At 39.8% G+C, this 24,564-nt stretch overlaps 1 protein-coding gene and 1 non-coding gene across 3 annotated transcripts in view; one reads left to right on the top strand and one right to left on the bottom strand.

The window, feature by feature from the left end:
- Positions 1 to 24,564, bottom strand: part of Rbm47 (RNA binding motif protein 47) — a 192,475-nt gene that overhangs the window by 37,968 nt on the left and 129,943 nt on the right. The window lies entirely within an intron of this gene.
- LOC115069308 lies at positions 13,242 to 13,374 on the top strand. The gene has a single exon (XR_003848583.1). It is a non-coding gene; the product is annotated as a small nucleolar RNA SNORA21 (small nucleolar RNA).

Here is a 24,564-nt window from a genome sequence, read left to right as displayed (position 1 = left end):
GTTCAAGGGCAGCCTGGTCTACATAGTGAGTTCCAGGACAGCTGGGGCTACAGGGAGGCCCTGTCTCAAAAAAACGAAAAAAAAAAAAAAAAAACAACCAAAAAAACCTGCCTTAATTTTGGCTCTTCAGTGTCCCTGAAGGCTTGGTAGGTGGTAGAATCTTTAAGATGTTGGACCTCATGAGAGATCTCAGGTAGAGACTGTCTGTGATTGGTATGATGGACACCAGACCCTGCCTACCTTTCTTTTAATACTTCTTGGCTCTGAGGTGAGCAGCTTTGCTCTACCAGACACCATGATGTGCTTCCTTACCACAGGCCCAAAGCAACAGGGCACATCAATTATGGACTCCAATCTGGAAAACACTAAGCCAAAATAAGCCTTCCCTCTTTATAAACTGATAGTCTACGGTTATTTGTTACAGAAAGCCCAGTAGCTGCACAAAGGATTCTCTATGTGTATATATTACCATTCAGAGTTGTCATGACAAATCAGAACTATATAGCAAGTCCATGAATTTTCAAGATCACCATTTAAGAATTTTTTGAGGAACCTTAAATTTCAACAACAACACTATCATCTAGTGTTAAAATTAAAGATAGGAGTTTAACTTTGGGGGTGAAGAGCAGAAAATGTCAGATATTCACGAATATCACAGGCTCAGAAATAACTTGATTTATTTTGAGATGGAGCTTCATACCGTAGCCTAGGCTGACCCCAAACTCATGACAATCTTTCTGACAGCTGGAGCCACTTCCCCTGGCTCTTATTCCCTAGATGCTTTTTTTTTGGTCTTTTGTCTTTTTGAGACAGGGTCTCCCTGTAGCCCCAGCTGGCCTGGAACTCACTATGTAGACCAGACTGGCCTCAAACTCACAGAGATCTGCTTGCCTCTGCTTCCTAAGTGCTGGGACCAAAGGCATGCATCATCACATCTGACCAGACATTTCTTTCTTAGTAACATTTTATCCAATTATTTATCTATTTCAATACCAAGGAAAGAAATGTACTAAAATTTACACTGTAGAAATATGATTTAAAAATTAAATACAGACTACTGAATCTTTACATAATTCATAGGTGGTGGCCATGAGATTGTCACCCCCCACCTTCTTCAACTTTGTACGTTAACATTTGACCCTTTTTATAACATGCACCTTGTACCAGCCTAAGGCACCAGCTGGTTATTCATTAAACTTGGGTGTCACAGGCTGACTTGTACAAATTACACTGTTAACCGCCCAGCCTGGCCTGTGTGCAGAAGTAGCAGAGAGCAATCATCATAGCTGTGAAATTCTGTCATATCGGCAGAATCCAACTACAAATTGCAGCAATTCGTGCCTGACCTCTGATCTGGGAGGTTAATCTGAACCTTTGAGCCTTAGCTTGGCATTGAGAAACAGCACTTTATTCCTCCTGGAGAAGATGGTTAGGAAGTAGTCTCAAAGCCGGGTCAATAGTTAACACTGTGATCGCTGGTTATCCCCCAAGCCCACAGGCCACTCAAGATCAGTGAGAATAAGAGATGTTAATAAAGGCAACCTGGAGAGCAGGTCTCAAAAGTAGCATTTTGAACAAATCTATTAAAAGTAGGAAATCTCAAGATACAAACCCCTAAATACATCAAAATAAGAAAAGGAACCTGGAGCCGGTTAGGTGGTTTGCTGGCTTGTTGCACAGTCCTGATAACCTGAGTTGGATCTCTGGAACCATCTCCACGAAAGTTGTCTTCTGACTCCCACATGTGAGCCATGGCATGTGCACACTCACCACCCGCAATAATAATAATAATAATAATAATAATAATAATAGATATTAAAAAATTAAAGGGAAAATTTTTTTCAAAAGGAAAGGGATTCTGACTTACTGTAATTGAAATTAGTAGACATTTAATGTTTAGTTACATGTAGTACACTAAAATTCTTCTACAAATTAGACAAAATTAACAAATACTAAATGCTTCGTAAATTTTTTTTAATCAAACAGTACCATGTCTGACTTGGCCTATTTTTAAATAAATGTACTATACTATATAGTCTGTTATAAAATACACAGTGTGTATCATATTCAGTCACTTTTAGAAAAGAGCAATCATAGAAAAACCAATCATACCTTACACCCAAGTTTACCTGACACTAACAATTTAGTACAGTAATAAATAAGTGCAACAATAAATGCAATCTAACATTGTGGGCTAGTAAATATGTGGAGCAGCAAGTGTTCTAATGCAGACATTTTGCCCAGCACTGACTGATCATAATGAAGAGCTTTCATTGTGAAGGATTCATTGTGGCCAAACAGGTTTTTCTTTGGATGACTAACTTTTACTTCCAATTTTATTCTAATGGCTTCATTTTTAGGTAGAAAGAAGAGAAAAAAGATATTCTGCTCTTCTCGTCATCAAAGTTAACATTAAAATGCAGTATATAAAGTTTAACTAAACTGTTATATATAATCAAAGTAAAGCTAATTTTATAGTTTAAAATATATAACCCACAGTTAAAATAATTTCATTTCTTAAACTTCATTTTTAACTTTAAAAAAGAATTCTACAAGAAATAATATTGCTACAGTTTTATATATTATTAGAATGCTAATACTTTTGAATTATATTTTCTTCTCTAAAGACTGGTTATGAGATTATTTTGGAAAATATATCATTGCTAAACCTTGCTTTTAATGTCTAGTTCCAAGTGCAAACTATTTTTAAAAAACCTATACTTTTCAAGCATATGAAGCATAAAGCTGTAAGATGAAACATTTTTGCTGAGGGTAAGGCAAATTGTGCAATATTTAAAATTCTTACAAACTTAAATATATACATATTATTTATATTGATTTCAATTAAAACAAACAAAATGAATTTTGTTTGGTGGACCTGCTATAAATCGCTCTTTACTCAAATGCAACCATCTTATCTGCTCTTCAGTTAAAACAAATAGTTCCCCGTACCTTTCCAGTCTTCAAATCTAGATGCACAGGCTAATTGAAACCACAGCCAGGCTAGAGAGAACAACCTTTGCTCCTAACCCCAGGAACTGCGGAACTGGGCCATAGGTGGCTCCTGGCTCTTGATTGGTTAATGGGATTTGCCTTGGAAGTCATTTGCTAAGGGCACCTTAGAAGAGCTTGAGGGCGTGGTTTAGAAAGCAGGGAGGGGTTAAAACTGTCACATGGAAAAATGCTCAATAGCAATCCGAAAATTAATGGAAAACCTATGCTAACAAATAGAATTGGGAAATCCCAAGAAGACAAAAGCTTCCATTTCACAGGAAGGAAATTTAATTAAAATATTCCATTCAAGCCCCCAAAATGACTAAAAGAAAACCAATGATTTCTTAAAGCTACCTTCCTAGAACCACATAGGTTCCCACTGCCTTGTACTGCTTGATAAAATAAGGAAAATTAAAATTCCTAACTCATATGGGAAGCTGTGGGGATTCAATGAATGAACACTTGTTTAGGGAGATTTCTGGTGTACAGAAAGTACTCAGGAATGTTACTGTGAAGATGAATATGGTGGCCCTCAGCCCTAATCCCAGCACTTGGGAGACTGAAGCAAGAGGATCAAGAGTTCAAGGCCAGACTGAACTACCTTGCAAGACCCTGCCCCCAAAAAACCTTAAAGAAAAACAAAAGGTTATTGTATCTTGGAAATGTTGTATTTTTAACAAATGCTGCTTTTCTCCCCTTCTCATTAATCTAGCATGGGGATGTGAAATATGGGGTACTTCATCTCTTCTAATCACTTAAGGATCATGTTTATAAAGAAATGTGACAGAAAAAGAAATAGGCAAAAATTCTATATGAACTAAAGCCCTGAGTATTTTGCTTTGTTTATTCATTTGAAACTGAAAATGAATTCTTTGGTAAGAAATAGAAACAAGTAGTTGTAGGGGTAGAAAGAGAAGGAAGAAGTTGGTAAACCTGCTTTATCAGAACAAAGACAATGAATGAGGTGTACCCAAAGCACTTTGAGTAAACACACTTCTTTCTCAAGGGGCTAAGAGATGGACCTCATCCAAAGTCTTTCTGGAGGTAGGGTTTGTCAGTTCAGCAAGTGGGAGGGAGGAGAGGAACTCTGAGAGCACTCTTAATAGCCCTGTGGCATCCAGTACTTTCTGAACCAGGATGAAAAGGAGCTCTGCAGCTTATCGAGAAATGAAGACCTGCAATTTTTCTTAATACAACTTTTCAGGCTAGGGTGTAGCTCAGTGGTACAATGTGTGCTTAGCATGCGCAAACCCCTGGGTTCAATCCTCAGGAGTGTGGGGTAGAGGAGTTGGGCCTGGTGGTGCATGCCTGTAAGTCCAATACTTGACAAGAAGAATCAGGAATTCAAGGTCATTTCTGGAAAATACCAACAACAAACAACAAACAAACAAACAAAAAATCAGAGTTGTGACCTCGAAGTTTTCCTTAGTGGCTGTTTTATCTTGTTCACCTTCTTGAATGACATATTTGAAGTAGTCAGTGTTGGAAGTAAAAAGGCCAGAGAGACAAGCATGCCTTTAAACTAGTCACTTATTCACATTTTGTCAAACAATGATAACTTTCCTGCTCCTACATGAAATAATCTGCACTTAAAGCTATCAATACTATGAAATATTAGTGAGTTAATAAGGGCCCAAATCTAAAACAAGTCCAATATCATAAGCATGTTAAATACATGAAACCAAATTCCTAGGTTCTAATAGAAGAAAAACCAAACCGATCTTTAATTATTAAGCTACTCTTTTCAATTATTTATTATTTTTATTTTGCATGTGTCATGCAATGCCCAAGGGGGTCAGAAGGAACTGGATCCTCTGGAACTGGAGTTACAGATGGTTGTTAGCTACCATGTGGGTGCTGAGAATCAAACCTGGATCCTCTGCAAGAGCAGTCAGTGTTCTTAACCTCTGAGCCATCTCTCTAGCTCTATAAGCTACTCTTTTTAAAGTTCCTCTTCAGTATGAACAGGTTCAAGAAACTCTAACTTTTTAAATGAACAGACACAGAGACAGACAGACAGACACAGACACAGACACACAGACACAGACACACAGACACAGACACAGACACACACACACACACACACACACACACACACACACACACACACACACAATGTGCATTTGGAAGTTAGAAATCAACCTTCAAGAGTTGTTCCTTATACCAAGCGGGTCCCAGGGATCAAATTCTTGTCACCAGGTTTGGTGGCACGTGCCTTTACTGCTGAGCTACCTCATGGACCAAAAAACTCTGTTTTTATATGAGTAGTTGAATACATAGTATAAGAAAAAAATCCTGTGTTTATGGACGGTCTTAGGTTAGTGTTTTGGATTTGGAAGTTTGTCGTGAGAAAATGTATGTATTTGTGTGTAAAACATGCATAGTCTTATAATAAACATTACCCTAAAATGTAAGATCTTGGGGCAAAAAAAAAAAAAAAAATCCCACAAAGTTTTAAGGTAAGATGAGGACCTGAGTGTAGGGCAAGGGTGGAGTGCTTACTCAGCATGTGGAGGCCCTGGGCTTAAAAAAGAGAGTTTAAGTGGAAAGGGCAGGTCTCTGAATCTCTAAAAACAGTAATTATCATTACAATTAATGCCTACCCTTAACAAAAATAAGTGAACTTTTTCTGCTTTGGGTTTGAATAAAGTTGGTGTTAATAATGCCAAACAATATAGCAAAGCATCCAGATGAAACGGAAATCACTCCTCCCACCACATGGACATGGGTTCCCACTTTATAGGCCTCTGCGTGGTCAAATGCATAAAACTACATAAGGGCTCCTAAACACCATAGAAACTTGAGTTATGATAGCTTCCACTGACCCAGCTTGCAGCAAGCTGTTAAGTAAGTCAGGTCTGAAGAAGCGAACCTTAGTCTTTGTTTTAGAGTAGAGTAGCAGCCACAATTCAGAGTCGGAAACTAAAGAAAATAGAGAAAATACAGATGCAAAACAGAGGCTTGAAACAAAGTAAGTAAGCTCTAAGGTAGAATTGCTGAGACTAGTTAGAGGGAAGGAGAAGCGCACAAGAAAAGGCTTGATATGAAATTACATGGCTATTTTTATATTTGGGGAGGCTTTTTTACTTATTAGTATTATTATTGTGTGTGGTTGATGTTCGAGTGTGGGCTGTAGTGTAGGAGTTGGAGGAAAATTTATGACGTTAGTTCTCTCTGGTCATTCATGTGGGTTCTGAGGATTGAACTCAGGTCCTCAGGCTTGGGTGGCATCTTGCTGACTCTTCGGGGAGGGTTGTTTTGTTTTGTTTTGTTTTGCTGGGATAGGGTTTAATGTATCCAAAGCTGGCTTCCAACTTGCTATGCAGCCAAGGATGATCTTGAACTGCTGATCTTCCTTTCTCTACCTTCCAAGTACTAGGACTATAGATGTGCTCTACAGGCCCAACTGCTGGGGAATGAACACTGGGCTTCCTCCAAGCAAGCATTCTATCAACTGAACGGTATCCCCAGTTCTAAGTGGGCTGTTTTAAATATAGGTGAGGTCTATTCAGGCCAACTCAAGTCCTACTAAGAAAGAAGAATTATTTTTAAATTTTAATTCATCTATAGGTTAAGATAAAGCCCATGTAAAGATCATGTGAGTATGTATTTGTTTCTGCATATAATAGTAATATATTGTTTCTAGAAAGACTTTATTTACTTATTTATCTATTTATTTATTTAGTGTGTGGAAGGGATACAAAGTGGGAGGTAACAGGACAACTTGGAGACGTCAGTTCTGTCTACCATGTAGGTTCCAGGGATCAAACTCAGAACATCAGGCTTGGTAGGAAGCACCTTTACCTGCTGAGCCATCTCACCAGCCCACTTGATACTATTTAGAATTTCAAAAGCTTTCCTAAAAATCACTGTTTGTATCAATGGTTGATTAAAGTGTAAGACAAAGAAATTGTTCATATGCACACAAGCATGCATACATACATACTCTCAATGAAGTGGTAGCCTATATCTGAAAAACTATCAAATATCAGCAATGAGGTCAACATAGTTACACTGGTAGTGTCAAGAATGATAATAGGCCAAGAAAGTAATCATCCAGCACTGGAAAGAGATGGAATATAAAGCAGTACCCACAGAGCCAAATGAACAAAAGCACCACAGTAGTTTTTCCCAACTAACTTGTCAAATATCACATTATAGCACCATCAGGGGCAGAAGGCAGGACAATAAGCTCAGAATCAACCTGGGCTCCATAGGGAGTACAAAGCCAGTCAGGGTTACATGAGACCCTATCTCAAAATCAAACTAAACCAAACCAAAACCTGATGTCCAAATGAAAAGTCTCCAAATCTGATTGATTAAAATAAATAAATAAATAAATAAATAAACAAACAAATAAAACAACTAAAATTTATAGTTCATTCATTCTACCTGGCAGGCACAGTTCTGGGTACTAGGGATCTAGTAGCAAGCAAAGCAACCAGATCTCACCCTCATGAACTCTATAGATTTATGGGGAAGACAAACAGTGAATGCAGAAATCAGTAGCATATATAGTTACAGTAGACTGTGAAAGACCTAAGGGGGGGAAAAATGCAGGGAAGGAGAGGAGCGAGGGGGCATTGTTAGCAGGTCCTCAGACGTACGAGGGAAAGAATATGTTTGATTTACCAGATATAAGAAGAATGTGTGCCAGTCAGAAGCCAGGAGAACTGCTATAGGTTTGAGGCCAGCCTGGGCTACACAGCCTGAGCTACAGTCTCAAAACAACAAAAAGCGTATGAGGCAAATACATTATAAAATACATTAATCTGCTGAGGGTGGTGGCACACGCCTTTGAGCCCAGCACCCGGGAGGCAGAGGCAAGCGGATCTCTGTGAGTTCAAGGCCAGCATGGTCTACATAGTGAGTTCCAGGCCAGCTGCGGCTACCGGGAGACCCATCCTCAAAACAAACAAACAAACAAACAAACAAACAACAAAATACATTAATTTTTTCATGTCATATGCTGTTAATCTAAGCATAGGTCTACATTTGTTTAACTCACATGTCAACTACTTTCTGTTTACATGGTAATAGCTATTTAATGTGGACATAGCTGAGGCAGCAGCTGTCTTAAATACAGCAGTAGGAGCCAGGTATGTGGTTCTAGGAAACAAAATGCAGGGGGCTGGAGAGATGGCTCAGTGGTTAAGACTGAGTACCGCTCTTGCAGAGGACCTATGTTCAGTTCCCAGTATCCACATTAGGTAGCTCACAACTGCCTGTAACTCCAACTCCAGGGGATCTGATGCCCTCACTAGCCTTTGAAGGTACCTGCATTCATGTATGTACCCACCCCCCACACAGAGATAAACACACACATAAACATAATTAAAAATTAGAAACAATTTCTTCTTAAAAAAGAAATCAAAGAGATAATGTTTTGGGGTGACTTCTGAAATAAAACTCCTTTTTCACTCTGTTCTCAGGACTCCAATGGGTTTAACCAGACCTTGTGGGCCAATCTGAGCTCTCCACCCCCCCTACAGCTCATTCTCGAGTCCTACACCCCCCCTTTAATCACAATATTTAGACCCACCCAATTGCTGATAAACACACTGGCCCAGGAACAGTGGGGGTGTGTGGATCAGAGCCTGTTCCTCAGGGTCTACAATTCCAGTTCTCAGCACCAGATGAACCAATCCAAAGGCTCTATACATCAATGTGTTCTGGTACCTACTGTATAATCTGTCTGCAACTTCTCAGATTGAATGAGAAAACTGCCAATGAATTAGACCGTTACTCTACCCCCATATCCCACCACCTCCTTCCCAAACTTACAAGCCCTAAGGGGACATTTCTATTTGTATCCATGTGAAAATTCATTACAAAAGCACACTCCATTCTAAGGGTTCCCTACCTCCTATGCAGTGAGCAGTTATGAAGAGTCCATGGATTTTATCATGTGGGACACTGCAATCCCAGCACTTAGGAGGCTGAGAAGGATCACTACAGGTTCAAGGACAGCCTGGGCTACAGAGTGAGCCCCAGTGTCATAAAGAGCCAAAATAGAAAGCCACACAGTCTAACTTAAATCTGAAAAGAATTCTTTTTCATTTTTTTCCTTTTTCCTCTCTCCTAAGAAGCTGTTTCATAGTGATCTCTTTCTGCTCCTTTAAAGTAGCAAATCCACAAGCCAAGCAATTACCAAGCTTCAAAAGTTTATTTCTGAAGGAGCAAGTTCAGAATAGATTGATGCTCATATACATAGACTGATAAACACCTAAAATTTTAGACGCTCCCTGATGGTGTAGTGTTTAAGATTCAGTGCTCTCACTGCAGTGGCCTGGGTTCAATTCTCACTCAGGGAAGCCTCTCTTCTTCCTCTGGGGCTGGAGAGATGGCTCAGCGGTTAAAACTCCTGGCTGCTCTTGCAGAGGACCCAGGTTCGGTTCCCAGCACCCACATGGTGGCTAACAACTATCTGTAACTCCAGTTCCAGGGGATCCAATGCTCTCTTCTGACCTCGGGAAGCACTGCACGACACAGGTGCACTTACACACATGCAGGCAACATTCTCATACATATAAAATATTTTAAGCCAGGTGTGGTGGCACACACCTTTAATCCCAGCACTGCAGTGGCAGAGGCTGGCGGATCTCTACGAGTTCAAGACCAGTCTGATGTACATAGTTCCAGGCCAGCTGGGGCTACAGAGAGACCCTGTCTCAAAAAGACAAATTAAATAAATAAATAAATAAAATCGTTTTTAAAAATTTCATCATACACTTCATTTTTATTTTACTTTTTGCTTGACATGGTAAATCTTTAGCCTTGTTGATTTCAGCTGCTGCATAAGGAGAGCCTATCCCATCTGGCTGATTGAAGAACATGATTTGTCAAGGGGCATCTCTAATCTTTCCTTTACTATTAATGTTACTCCTGGTTTTGTTATTTTAGGTTCAAACCCACCTCTGTAGTAGATACTACTGAAGGCAGATTTTGGTAGATTTTGAAAAACTTGTTTTGGGGGGCTGGAGAGATGATTCAGCAGTTAAGAGCACTGGCTACTCTTCCAAAGGACCCAGGTTTGGTTCTGAGCACCCACATAGTGGCTCACAAGCATCCTTAACTCCAGTCCCGGGGAATTCAATGCCCTATTCTGGCTGCTGTGGGCACTGTACACATGTGGTGCACCTGCACACATGCAGATAACACTCATACACATAAAATTTAAAAAATATATATTTTTTAAAAAAGAAAACTTGTTTTATTTGAGGCTCCACATGCTTCACAGCCTGTAGGGCATACATAACAACCTGCCTGTGGCAACAATGTTCAGACTGTTGCTATCACTGTACTGACTACGGCTCATATCTGTTGACCTGCTCAGTCCTTCCACCCGGCTATCCTGGCCAGGGCCCACTTCCATGCCTGTGCCCAAGTCAGGGTTTTCCAAGTTGCCTAGACTGGCCTTGAACTTTTGATTATCCAGTCTCGGCCTCAGGAATGCTGGGATTACAGGTATGAAGCATCATACCCAGCTCTCTATTTCATTAGCCCTAGAGCAAGAGAGGACTTCCCTGGGGTTCTAGGCAAACCAAATATGTGAAAAGTAGATGAAATAGGTGGGATTCTAAACATTCAGAGTTTAATCAAATCAACACAAATTTTAAAAGTTTTAAATCTGATAACTTCTCCTGTTACTATGACACATCAGTGTGCGCGCAAGCACATACGCACACGGGTGTTGTAAGAGTTGAACAATACTAGAGTGAGAATATAAATTGGTTTAAGGACATGGTAATGAGATTAATAGAATAATCACTGTCATTTGTATAGTTTCATTTAGTTTTCAGAATCCATACCTTCTATACCTTAGTCTAGACCACAAAATAATTAAATATTCACCAACATTCAGAAATGGGCTACATGTAAGAAATACTGTATGTTGGGATGAATCATACGTTTAAAAGGGAACTATGAAACTTCTCCCACATTTATGTTCCTCAAAGGAAAAGGGAGTAAAGACTAAATAAGGGACAAATTCACTTGTGATTTCTGTAAAATGATTAGATTCCTGTAAACTGACAAGGCCCAATAGAAATTCTCCCCTGTGGCTATGACACATCAGCACACACACACATACACACACACACCCTTCACCATAGGGCATTGATGTACGTTTCTGACACATATGCCTAATTTATATGCTGCTCAATCTTGACAATCCATGTTGAGTCAATCTTTAGCTCTCCGGTAATCTATGACTAGTTTTTTTTGTGTTGGTTTTTTTTTTTTAATTTTAATTTATTCTTATAATTATTGTGTTTGTGTGTATGTGGGGGGGTGTTTGTGTGTGTTTATCTCACATCTCATCTGAAGAGAACCAGCTCTGGAGTTGGTTCTCCTCTTTCTCTTGGACATAGGTTCCAGGGATCAGGTCAGCTTTTACCTGCTGAGCCATCTTGTCGGTTCCTTTTACTGTTTTTTATATTGTCTTTTTGAGACACATCTCCCTGAAGCCCCAGCTGGCCTGGAACTCACTATACAGACCAGGCTGGTCTCAATTTTACAGCAATCCACCTGCCTCTTTGTCCCAAGTGCTGGGATTAAAAGCGCACACCACCATGCCCAGCCTGTCCTGACACTCTTAATTCACTCCCAAAGTCAACACCAACATTTCCTTTAGCACTTGCTGCAGTAGAAGGGTTTTATAATGTTGTGGCTTCCAAAATATTTTTTCTGTGCCCTCTTACAAGGGAGAAACACCATAAACAACCTTAGGATGGTCAGGGTTGCTACTTGCTCTTTTAGACCACAGTGGAGCCCTCATTGAGACTGACAGATGAAACAGAATGAGATGGCACAGAAACTAGAGCCCAGGTCTCATCTGATGATGTCAGTGGTGTCATCTCTACATTATCCATTTCTTCTTCATCTCCTCCTCTTCCTCTTAACCAAAAACCAGTCTCTTTAGGCTGGGGAGATGCCTTAGTCAGTAAAGTGCTTGGTGGTCAACTACAAGTATGAAGACCCGAATTCAGATCCCCAATGCCCACATTAAAGCCCGGCACAGTGGTACAGGCCTGTAATCCCAGTGCTAGGGACACAGAGATAGAAGATCCCTGGAACTTGCTACCAGCCAGCCAGCCTAGCTGAATTAGTGAACTCCTGGTTCAGTGAGACTCCACCTTAAAAAATAAGGAGAATCCGGACACGTGCCTTTAATCCCAGCACTCTGAGGCAGAGTGGATCTCTGCAACTTCAAGGCCAGCCTGGTTTATATAGTGAGTTACCAGGCCAGTTGGGGCTACAGGGAGACCCTGTCTCAAAAAGACCAAAAATTAAAAAAAATTTTTTTAATTTTTTTAAAAATGAGGAGCTGGGGAGATGGTTCACTGGGTAAGGCACTTGCTCATCAAGGCTAACAACCTGAGTATAGATCCCCAAAACAAACATGAAAAGCTAGACACAGTACTCTGTGTGTGTGTGCACACGCGTGAGTGTGTGTGTGTGTGTGTGTGTGTGTGTGTGTGCCTATGATCCTAGTATAGCCCTACCAGGAGATGTGAGATGGAGACAGAAGTACCGGAAGTCCATGGGTCAGCTAGCCTGGCATATGCAGCAGTTAATAAGACAGACCTTGTCTAGATATGATGAAATGTGCATGCACAAACACACACACACACACACACACACACACACACACACAGAGTAACATGATGCATTTACACCTGCCTTAGTCTGTGTGGTTGACTTGAATGTCTTGACACTGTGAACATTGTAATTTAAAGTACTATTAATCTCTTATTCCGGCAGGCCTAAAAGTTTTGGCAAAAAGTAAGTGGATAGCTGATAAGTTTAGCGATAAGACAGAGCTACAAAATGTATTTAAGAACACTCAAACATGTAGTCTCAGAAAATTATAGAAATTTCTGTGGGCAGTTAAAGTGTTAAGGAGCCCAGACCTGAAGAGGCACTTGCTGATTCTAGGCCGCTGTGATCTGGAACCCACTGCCCGTGGTATGCCCCTGTAATCCTAGCATGTGGGTCTGGGACTGAGGAAGGAAGATAGGGAATTCAAGGCAAGCATGGGCTGCATAATGAGACCCCCGATCTCAGCAAAGAAAAGCAACTACAGCCAGCTAGGCAAGCAAGCACCCCTCTGCCATCTTTCCTAGGCAAAGTAGAAAAAAGCAACACCTTATCTACAAGAGAAATTAAATCTAATTGCCATTAGAGACCATATAACTAGACTGCTAACTACTCTGAATTTAGTCTTTCAAAAAATAAATCCCCTCCCCCTTTTAAAAGCACTCAATGGCCCTTTTGCTAGTGGCTCACTGAGCTGTCAAGAAGGGGCGGAGTAAAAACACCACTTTTGGTCGAAGTAGCAACTTGTGTTGTTTTACTTCAATCAGTGTTGTGACAAGAAAAATAAACAAATAAATCCCATCCTCAAACAAAATTCATCTTATGTATATATCAAAGGGAGCTGATGGTTATTATTAACTTGTAAGTAGCTAATGAGGTCTTTTTGCTGCTGCTGTTTTTTGTGGTAGGGTCTCACTATGTAGCCCTAGTTGGCCTCGAACTCAGAGATCCACCTGCCTCTGCCCTCCCAAGTGCTAGGATTTAACTAATGAGTTCTGTTGCTTATTTGTTTGCTCGTTTTTGGTCTTTATAAGTCAGGTGTATTCTTTACGGAGACCAGGCTAACCTCAAACTCACCAATCTCCTGTCTCAGACTCCTAAGTGGTGGACTTGGGTGGATGTAAAGAATGTTATCTGATGGTTTCATAGTAAGGAATAATCCATACACTTTTTTCTTTTCATCAAAGTTATGGACATTGTTTGGCTACAAGATGAGAATAAAATTGTATTTATTTTTTTAAGCCTTAAGAAATGCCATTTATCGATTTAACAACAAATTCCCTGAAAGTGAGAGAACAAACTCCAACCACATAACTGCAGGCTATCTGGTGAGTTCAAAGAAGAGTATTCCTGTCCTTCCCTTAAAGAGAATTTCAAGTACTAAAGACGTAAATTAGAATATTTTAGTGAGTACTATTTTCATAATTTATGGGCCTCCCACCCTAAGCTTGTTTCAGATTTGTTTAGGAAAATTCATCTCCTGCTTTTGTTCCATCATCCTTACATCATGGATGGATGATCAAATAAGCCAGAGCTGTGATCTGTCTGAGGAAAGAAGTTGCACGCAGGTCTGTGGAGCTGCAGCTGGAAAATCATCTCAGTCAAGCAGCAAATGGACATCATGGGTGGTGACAGACAAGCAGATACAAATGGAATCCTAACTCCAGAATCTGTAGCTACTTTTGAACTTGACTCGACACAGGCCCATCTGATTTCAAGTACCATTAAGTTAGGAACAGTTAGCCAATTCTGAGTATTTACCCTGTGCTAACTTGGATCTAAGTGCACCATGTATGTTACCTCATTTAATTCTCACAATGATGTAGTATCAGTCTAATTTTATAGATGTGGAAACTGTGGCTTCAGGAACTAAAAAGTTGCTCAGTGTCTTACAGCTGTAGGTGACAGAGGGAGAATTCACACCCAGGCAATCAGACCTCACTCAGAACCTATGTTTTGCTCCCAGAGCCACCATGCTGCATGGACTCCATCACAGTGGAGTAAGACACCAGTGGGCAGCGTTCTCTGTGTGCCTCCTTCGTATATTCAGATCCCTGAAACAATCCTGAAACGAAAAAGTTTGTGAGCGCTCACTCAACTTTAGCATTGGCTTACCGTGGAGACAGTAGGTAAAATGTGGCACTCTCTGCTTCCACTTTCAGGACACAGAAAATGAGGAACAAACTAGAGTTCAAGCAGCACATGGAAGGAAATAATAAATAAGTGGAAATAAAGATGGCTAGAAAACCAAAAAGGAGCTGATCTTGGAGGCACACACCTATAATCCCAGCACTTAGGAGGCTTGGGCAAGTTCAGAGCCATCCTGGCTACATAGCAAGTACCAGGCCAGTCAAGGACACATAGTAAAAGTACATGGTAAGACCCTATTGCAAAAAAAAAAAAAAGGAAAACAAATTTAAAAAATTAGAAAAACCCAAATTAGTTTTAAAACAAGATAACATTAACAGCCTGTAGGTAGAATAACAAGAGAGAAAACTCAGCTCACTAAGTTCAGGAAAACAAAGGAGACGTCACTATTGACCTCAAACAAATACAAGGATTTCAAAGAAACTCTATGAACAATTAACTATATAGCAGCAAATTCAATAACCCAGATATTCGATTCCTAGTAGGAAACACACTGCAAATATAGACTTAAGAGTAGAAAATCTAAATAGACCTAAGTAAGGACATTGAGTTAGCATACAAAAATTTTCTAGAAACTCCAGGAAGAGATGGCTTCACTAGTGGATTGTGTCAAATACTTAAATAATCAATATCAATTCTTCGTAAGCTCTTTCCCATACGAGGAGTGGGAATACGGCCAAATGAGCAAGTACCACAAGAAAAACACAAATCAATCTCTTATACATATTGATATATAATGTACAACTAAACACTAGCAAGGTAGATTCAGTAACACACAAAAAAGGATTATACAAAGTTGGGCAGGAGGGCACATGCCTATGATCCCAGAATTAGAGAGGAGGAAGCAGGAAAATCAAGAGTTCAATGCTAGCCTAGGCTACATGAAACCCTATTCCAAAACAAAAAAGAAAAAAGCCCATGACTATGCATGACTTATCCCAGAAATGCATGATTGGCTTACACAATTAAAATCAGCCAACACACAATAGGTAATGAAGGACATCAAAAAAGCATGACACTGTGAAACAAACTTTCCATGATTTAAACCAAAGCAAAAAGAACTTCTTCCAATTTGTTTTTAAAATCTATTAAAAAAAAAAAAAAAAACTTACAACTCACAATTTAATCATAAAAGACTGAATAACTTTCCCCCTAAGATCAGGAACAAGAAACTGCTCTCTATTCGACATTGTACTAGAGTCTAGTCAGGGTAATTAGATGAAGAAAAGAAATATGTATCCACATAGGAAATTAAAAAACAAAACTATACATAGATGACATGGGCAACACATGGAGAAAATCTAAGTCTTTCTAAAACACATTATAACTAGTATGTTCAATAAGATTGTGCAAGACACAAAGCCAATCCCCCCCATTGTATTTCTACACACCTGATGAACAGTGAATTAGGAAATTAGCAAAGCAATTTCATTTACAAGAGCATCAAAAATAAAATACCATGAAAACTACATATTGCTATTGAAAGCTAAAGAGGTATAAAAAGAGTTTCATGTTCATGGATTGAAGACTTAATACTGCTAAAATGACTATGCTCTGCAAACCGATCTATACAGTCAGAATAACCTCCTTTCAAATTTCGGCTACTTTCTGTGCGGAAATTGGTAGCATGATCCCAGAGTTCATCTGGGCATCGAGGGACCCACACAAATCAACTCAAACTTGAAAGAGAAGAACAGAAGTCAAGGACTTCCTGGTTTCAAGCCTTCCTGAAAAGCTACACACAGTTTAAAGAAGACAATGCAGAGTCGACATGGTGGCACAAACCTGTTATCTCAGCACTTTGGAGGCCAAGGTAGAACAATTGTGAGATCAAGGCAATTTTAGGCTACATAGTAATACTTTGCCTCAAAAGTGAATAAACAAAAACAAAGATACACATACAGGTCAATAAAATAGAAATCCAAGTCAAAATATACATCCACGGTGAGCTGGTTTTTAGTTTGTGCTAAGGCCATGCAAGAAAAAAAAATGCAAGAAAAAATGCTGGAATAACTGGATCTCTCTATACGAAAGACAATTAAAGATGACTGCTAATTTATAATATCTATATCTATATCTGTATCTATATATAAAATACCAAAATGGATAAACCACCTAAATATAAGAGCTAAAATTGTTAAGACTTTTAGAAGAAAACCTAGGTATAAATCTTTGGCCATGAAATGGGATTTTTAGGTATGATACCAACAGCACAAGTAACAACAACAAAAATATTAAATTTGACTATCAAAAGTAAAACCCCTATATTTCAAAAAAAGAAAAAGACAGCATTAAGAAAATGAAAAAGGAGTTAGGTGTGGTGGCGCATACCTTTAGTCCTAGCACTCTCTGGAGGCAGAGGAGGGTGGATCTCTGTGAGATCTGGCCTACATAGCAAGTACCAGACCAGCGGGGGCTTCAGGAAGACCCTATCTAAAATAAAACAACAATAAAAAGAAAATGAAAAAGACACCAGGGGCCAACGAGTTGGCTCAATGGATAAAAGTGCTTTCCCCACAAGCCTGATGACCTGATTTTGATCCCCAGGACCCATATGGTGGAGAGAACTGACTTTTCAAAGTTATTCTCTGACCTCACAAACAGGCATAATTTGGGGGAAGGAGTTCCCTGGCTGATCTAGCAGGAATGGGAAACCACTGGTTCAGTAAGAGACACTGTCTCAAAATAAGGTAGAGAGTGATAGAGGACCTCATCTGATGTCAGTCTCTGGGCTACACACACACACACACACACACACACACACACACACACGCACACAAAACTTGTAAATAGTCAAAACAGCATTACAACAGCTAAAAAGCAGAAACAACTCAAATGTCTTTCAACTGATGAATAAATACCCAAATAAATTAAATGTGATATATTCATATAATGGAATACTGTTTTGCAATAAAAGTAATTAAGTATTATATAGTCTTTTCTTTCTTTTTTTTTTTTTTTTTGGTCTTTTTGAGTCAGAGTTTGCTTGTAGCCCAGCTGGCCTTGAACTCAGAGATCTACCTGCAGAGTATAATATAGATGAAATACTATACTAAGTGAAAGAAGACCCGCATGATGTGAATCCATATTGTAAAATATCCACATCTATGACATTCTGTATTTATGAGACAAAAAGTAGACTGGTGAGAAAAGTGGCTGGTAATGAATATAGGGGATTTGTGAGGTGATGAAAATGCTCTAAAAGAAATTGTACCGATGGTTACACAACAGCAATAATATACTAAAACCCCCACTGAACTTGGTGGCATGTCAGTTATATCCTAATACACTTTTTGTTGTTACTTTTAACAAGTTTTAAAATCAAGCTATAGCTGTGCAAGTGGAAGGAAAATGGCAGAGTCGCTACTCACCACCCAGTCTCAAGAGGATGCTTTTCAAAGGTATCACCATAGCTCTCCTGTTCCCAGCACTGTTTTCAACTAGTAAAACTCAGACAAACTGCTCTGGAGCTATAAGGCTCAGGTTCCAAATGCTCTCCCAATTTCATTTCAGACTCAAACATCATAGATAAACTCTTACCATGCAGAAGAACATTAGAGAGAAGTCTCCGTTTTGACACTGTTTTTGTTTGAGTAGATGGCTAAATGTTCCAGCTGTTATTCTCATGATGAACAGCGGTGCAACAAAAGGCTTTCTCCGGTCCCTGTTCACTCAGAACCCCGTGTGACCTGTCTTTCTTGGGTGTCTGTGTGAGTGTGCATACGCTGAGGAGGGAATGAGTCCAGGGTCAGCACACTGCTGTAACCAGCAGCTGATAACTGGCCTCCTATCTGAGTCTCAGTCAGCAACCACCTTCATTTTCTACTTCCACCAATTACTCAGTCTCCCTAACTGTCCCATCAATGCTGCTTTCTAATACTCCCAAGAGACCTACTAAACACAACAAACACAGCTAAAAATTGAAAGAAAATATCTTTGGAGTTTAGTAGGCAGGAGATAAAAAACTAAGCCTGTCCCTAACACCTCAGTAACCTTGGACAAGCCTCAGATGTCAAATCTGTCCAACAAAGATCACACAAGACCCAAAATATTAACTATCTCTAGAGTCCCCAGTATGAGCTGGGTGCTGAGGACATGAGCCTAAATCTAACAGACTCTGCTACTCAGAGACTCATTGGTTAGAGGCAAGAGCCAAGATAGACGGCACCATGAGGAACCAATGACTAATTCTCCTAACAACGGAAGAGGAAGAAGAGGCTCTGGGGGTAGATGTAGATGTGAGACTTCAATAGGACATGTCCACAGGATGCCTGGTACATAGTAAGTGCTCAGCTCAGAGTGCAAAGTTCTTTCTCCACAAGAATCCCTAGGAATTTAGAAGAAAAGAATGATTACATGTTCTGATTAGAAAGGTAAGAAAATGGAAAGGCCATTGGATGCTCTGGCCAGATGATCAAGGGCTAGAGAAAATGGGGCACCCATTTTTGTACTTCTTTCTACTCTTACTAGACAACTAGAAAGATAATAGTTATAATAAATGAGTATTGTAGGAAATAAGTAGTATAATTAAGTGTGGGATCAATACTGTAAATTTCAGCCAATTATTCTAACTTTTTTATTTGTTTATTTAAGAACACTTGATAAAAGTCAACAAGTTTTCAGGTCTTCAGTTGACACATAATTACTGATCCTCCTTTTGTCCTACCAGCTAGCAGAGATACAAACTAGACTTAGAACAAGCTGACAAATGGCTAGTAAATACAAAAGCAAGTCTTTACTAATCACACTGCTGAGCAGAATTGAAAATTATTCCCCCTTAGTAAGTGCTCAAGATTTTAGGGTTTCATTGAAACAGGGTCTCTTGTAACCCAGGCTGGCCTTGGACTCACTAGCTCAGGCTCACCCTGAACTTCTGATCCTCCTGAATCCAGCTCCCAAATGCTGGGATTACCCAACTATAAAAGTTTTCTTGCCCTCAGAACACAGCAATGAGGTATCTTGGTAATACTGGTCCCTTCCTGATCAGACTTCTCTTGTACTCTTTTGCTAATTTTAGGAACTAGATATTTGTAAATGGGTTTCCTCAAGGTAAGAATAAGAAATGATAAAGTTTCTCAGAAGAGATAGTCAAATACTCTGTCTTTAGAGAAAAAAAAAAACTTAATGAAATGATGACACCATCACCCATCCAAAAGGCTTAGTTGTGGGGCTGGAGAGATGGCTCAGCAGTTAAGAACACTGGTTGCTTTTGCAGAAGACCTGGGTTCAAATCCTACACGGCAGCTAACAACTGTCCCTAACTCCAGTTCCAGGGGATCCAACAGCCTCTTCTGTCCTCTTCAGGCATTGCACATCACGGGTGCACTTACCTACATACAAGCAATGCACACATACACATAAAATAAAAATTAAATAAAAAAATATATTTTCAAAAGGCTTAGTTGTGTACAGAGAATCCTGGAGTCAGCAACTCCATGCAGGACAAGAACCAAGGTGGAAATCAAACTCTGAGCACAAAGAATCTGTGCCACATGATGGGGAGATTCCTAAATCAGTGACCAATATCACCCTTGTAAGGAGAGGGACCTCAACTTACACCTGCTACTTCTTATGTACCCCTCCTGTAGACCCCTGGTAACAGACCTGTCCCCATGCCTAGAAGTCAGACAGATATGGTGAATGTATGCAGCACCACACATGAAAATAGTATCCTCTGGGAGGAGACAAGAGTAAAGAACAAAACGAAGCCTGGCATGATGGTTCATGCCTGTAATCCTAGCTCAATCACAAACCAGCAGAGCGAAAGCTTCAAGGTGTCAGTTGGCCTATGCAAAGATTTACTAGTTTTGGTTGCTGTGTTCGCTATTTTTTTGGTTGTTGTGACCAAATAACACCTGACAAGAAGCAACTAAGAGAGGAAAGGTTTATGCTGGCTCAGTGGTGGGGGAAGGCATGGCAATGGGAACATGGGGCTACTTGCTCATACCTGGGTAGATCAGGAAGCAGAGAAAGGATAATCCCATTGTTGCACTCTTTCTCTCTTTTTATTCAGTTCAAGACCCCCAATCCTTGGGGTGGTATCACTCACATTCAGGATGGGTTTTTCTACTTTAGCTAATACTCACTGGAACCCTTATAGGCATACCCAGAGGTATAGCTCCAGGGTTATTCTAAATCCAGTTAAATTGAAAATAAAGATTAAACTTTATTAAAAATCCAAAGCCAGAGGTGGGGAGATGGCTCAGTAAGTAAAGTGCATGCTAAGACGTGAGTTTGGATTTCCAGCACCCATGTAAAAGCCAGACACAGTGGCTTAATGGGTAAAAGTGTTTGCTGCAGAAGTCTGATGACCTAAGTTTGGTCCACAGGACCCACATAATGAAGAGAACCAGCTTCCTCAAGTTGTCCTTTGATGTTTACATGTGAGCATACACTTAGGAGAGTGTGCACTCACATACACTAAATAAAATATTGTACAAATTGACAAACAATTTATTATTTTTATGTGTGTGTATTACCTGCATGTAGGTAACTGCACCCATGTTGTGCAATGCCCGTGGAGGACAGAATAGGCTGTCGGATCCCCTGGAACTGGAGTTACAGACAGCTGTTAGCTGCCATGTGGGTGCTGGGATTCGAGCCCGGGTCTTCTGCAAGAACAGCCAGTGTTCTTAACCTCTTAACCGCTGAGCCATCTCTCCGGCCCCATATTAACAAGAAGACTTAAAATATATTACTTGCAGGCTGGAGAGATGGCTCATCAGTTAAGCCATCTACTCCAGTTCCAGGGTATCTGATACCCTCTTCTGACCTCCATGGGCATTTCAGGACACAGGTGTTTTTATAATACATGCAGCCAATACACTCATACACATAAAATAAAAATAAATAAAATATAAAAAAATATATATATATTACTTGCTTAAATTTTCAGGTATATGGAACAGCATGGAGAGGTTTTCCCACAGCAAAGATGTGCATCTGCTGTTTTTATTTAGATTCGCTTCTTCCTAGAGACCCTATAAGGGAATAATTACAACTTCAGAATCACATTTTACTTGGTCATTTCTCTCTGTTGTTCCAAAGCACAATGAACTTTTGTTAAAACAAACTGTATATTGTGTTTACATCATAGCTGGCTGTGGACATCTCAGTGATGATGATGAGACTGCAATATTCTTGAGGCCCATAATTTTGCTTTCACTCATTCATTTATTTATTCATTCATTTATCCAGTTTATTCACCTACTGTGCGTTGCCCAATACTGGGTCCATACGAATCAGCAGTATAAGGAACTTAGAGGTGAGGACCAGCATCTAGCACTGATACTGTAAATACCTTGTAGGCCAAAAGACCTGTCTCATTTCTCTGTAGCCCCAAAGCTTAACATAAACTTGAGAGATATTTGATGAACTGAATCATGCATTTGAGATTTTCCAGTTCAACCATCATTTCTTGCTGGTGACCTACCTAGGACTTTGAGGTGACAGAGCTACTAGCTAGAAGTAGGAGATTTATCATCATATCTCCTTTTCCTCATGTAAAATTCATCTTATGGTTGGCTATAAATCAATTCAAAATCCAATAGGAGCTGAGCATGATATCTCATGCCTGTAATTCCAGCAATTGGGGTTCTGAGGCAGGAGAATTACCATGGATTTGAGAACAGTATGAGCTATATAGTAAGTTCCAGGCCAGCCTTGAATAGAGACCCTGTTTCAAAAACCTAACAAACCAAACAAGCAAGGAAGCAAAAACCATATTGTCAGAGTACTGATTTTTCTTTGTAAAATTAGAAATTTTAAAAAAAGATTTTATTTATTATTTTTATTTTATGTGTATGAGTGTATTGCCTGCACGTGAGTGCACCCATGTTGTGTTGCAGAGGTCAGAAGAGGGAGTCGGATTCCCCGGGAACTGTAGTTAAGGACAGTTCATAGCTGCCATGTGGGTGCTGAGAATCAAACCCCGGTCCTCTGCAAGAGCAGTCAGTGCTCTTAACCTCTGAGCCATCTCTCCAGCCCCATAAAATTAGAAATTTAAAAAATTCTTTAATACTTCAGAATAAACTACAAACAATCAGGTCAAAAATATAGGAAAACTGTTGGGTGTTTTACAATATAATAGAGAGAACATTCAAAACTTGTATGCTTTACTGCCTCTTTGCAAGGTCTGAAGTGATACGACTATCACCCTCAACAAATATTTTAGTGCAAAAATAGCACAAAACTCTAAGACACTTTCCTGAGGTGAGGGGGATCTCAAAGATACTAGCACCAATTTACTAGAGATAAACGAGAATGTAGTTTACCTCCCCTTCAGTCTACTACTGTATTCTCTAGGCTTCCTCAATATATTTAATAATTAGTTTACCAGAATTCCCTTTATCCACAATTTTTCAGTGACAGCTCCATCACAGAAAGACGGACTGGTATACTTTGGTTTTTATACTATGTCTCTTTCCCAAGTTTCACTCATTTTTTAATTTGAGTTCTAAATTAAAGAAATTTCTGCAACTCAGGGTTTAAACTGGCCTCTGGTGATGAATACTTCCAATGTCAAAAAGTAGCCACAGTGTAAGACATGAGATGCCAGGTGACTGATGCTTTAACTCACAGTCCAAAAGAATGCTAGAGATCAGCTGATGGTTTTATTTATTTTGAACCATAAGATAAACACAGAAGAACATTTCTGGTTCTAATTTTAGTGTGATTTAAATTTAAATTGTATCAATGCAATTTGAGACTATACTGTGTGTAAAAACATCACAATAACAGAGAAGATATAGAAAACAGAAGAGGAGTGGTATGTAAAACCTCAGAGGGCAAAGAGCTACCCAGCCTTTATTAGATCCTGGGAATCAGGATGAAGGTCAGCAGTGCCCTATAGAACTTTCTGTGCTGTCAAAAACAGTTTATCTTCACTGTCTCACTTAGTAGTCACTAAGCAAGTGTTACTGAGTGCTTGACTCGTGCTCCAGCACAAACAAGGTCCTCCAGTACTTACTTCTTTCAATTTGACTTAATTAGATTTAAATAACTTCACTGTGTATGGTTATTGGCCACCATACTGGACAACACAAGTCTGGATTTATAGGGTGAGCTTGGACAGATGATTCTGGGCAGAGTTAGACCTGTAATTCTTGAAATACTGAACCTATGCTGGTAGAGGAGCTGGTACAACCAACATCTTTCCCATTCCAAAAAGGAGGACAAGGCTCCAGTGCCATTTAGTACACTGCTAAAACAGTTAGTTGACTTTTCTCAAGATTCAGTCAATGGTCACATGAGAGTCAAATAAAGCTCGGTAGCTCCAGTGACCTTTTCCTGTCTTTTAAGATCTTTCTCAGAGGCAGCACATACCTCCTGACCTTCACATAACTCAGCCACATAGTCACCTCCACCTGCTACACACATGCACACCAGTGGGAGGACCTAGAATGCAAACACTCTCTCTCTCTCTCTCTCTCTCTCTCTCTCTCTCTCTCTCTCTCGTATAGCTAGAGGTTTCTTATAAAATATCATAGAAGGCAGGGCTGCAGAAATGGCTTAGGGGTTAAGAGCACTGGCTGCTCTTGTAGAGGACCTGGATTCGATACCCAGCACCCACATGGTGGCTAACAGTTGTCTATAACTCCAGTTCTAAGGGAGCCAACTTCCTCTCCTGACCTCTGCAAGCATTGCATGACACAGGTGCACTTACATACATGCAGGCAATGTGCTCATACACATAAATGTTTTTTAAAGTAAAATATATTACAGAAGGAATAGAGAGATGGCTCAGAGTACATGCTGTCTTGCAGAAGACAGAAGTTGGGTTCTCAGCACCCACCCTGGGAGGGTCAAAGTGGCCTGTAACTC

This window comes from Nannospalax galili, unplaced genomic scaffold (assembly GCF_000622305.1).
Source record: "Nannospalax galili isolate Female #2095 unplaced genomic scaffold, S.galili_v1.0 scaffold772, whole genome shotgun sequence".
NCBI classification, from domain to species: Eukaryota; Metazoa; Chordata; class Mammalia; order Rodentia; family Spalacidae; genus Nannospalax; species Nannospalax galili.
This window is presented reverse-complemented; position numbering and strand designations above follow the sequence as displayed.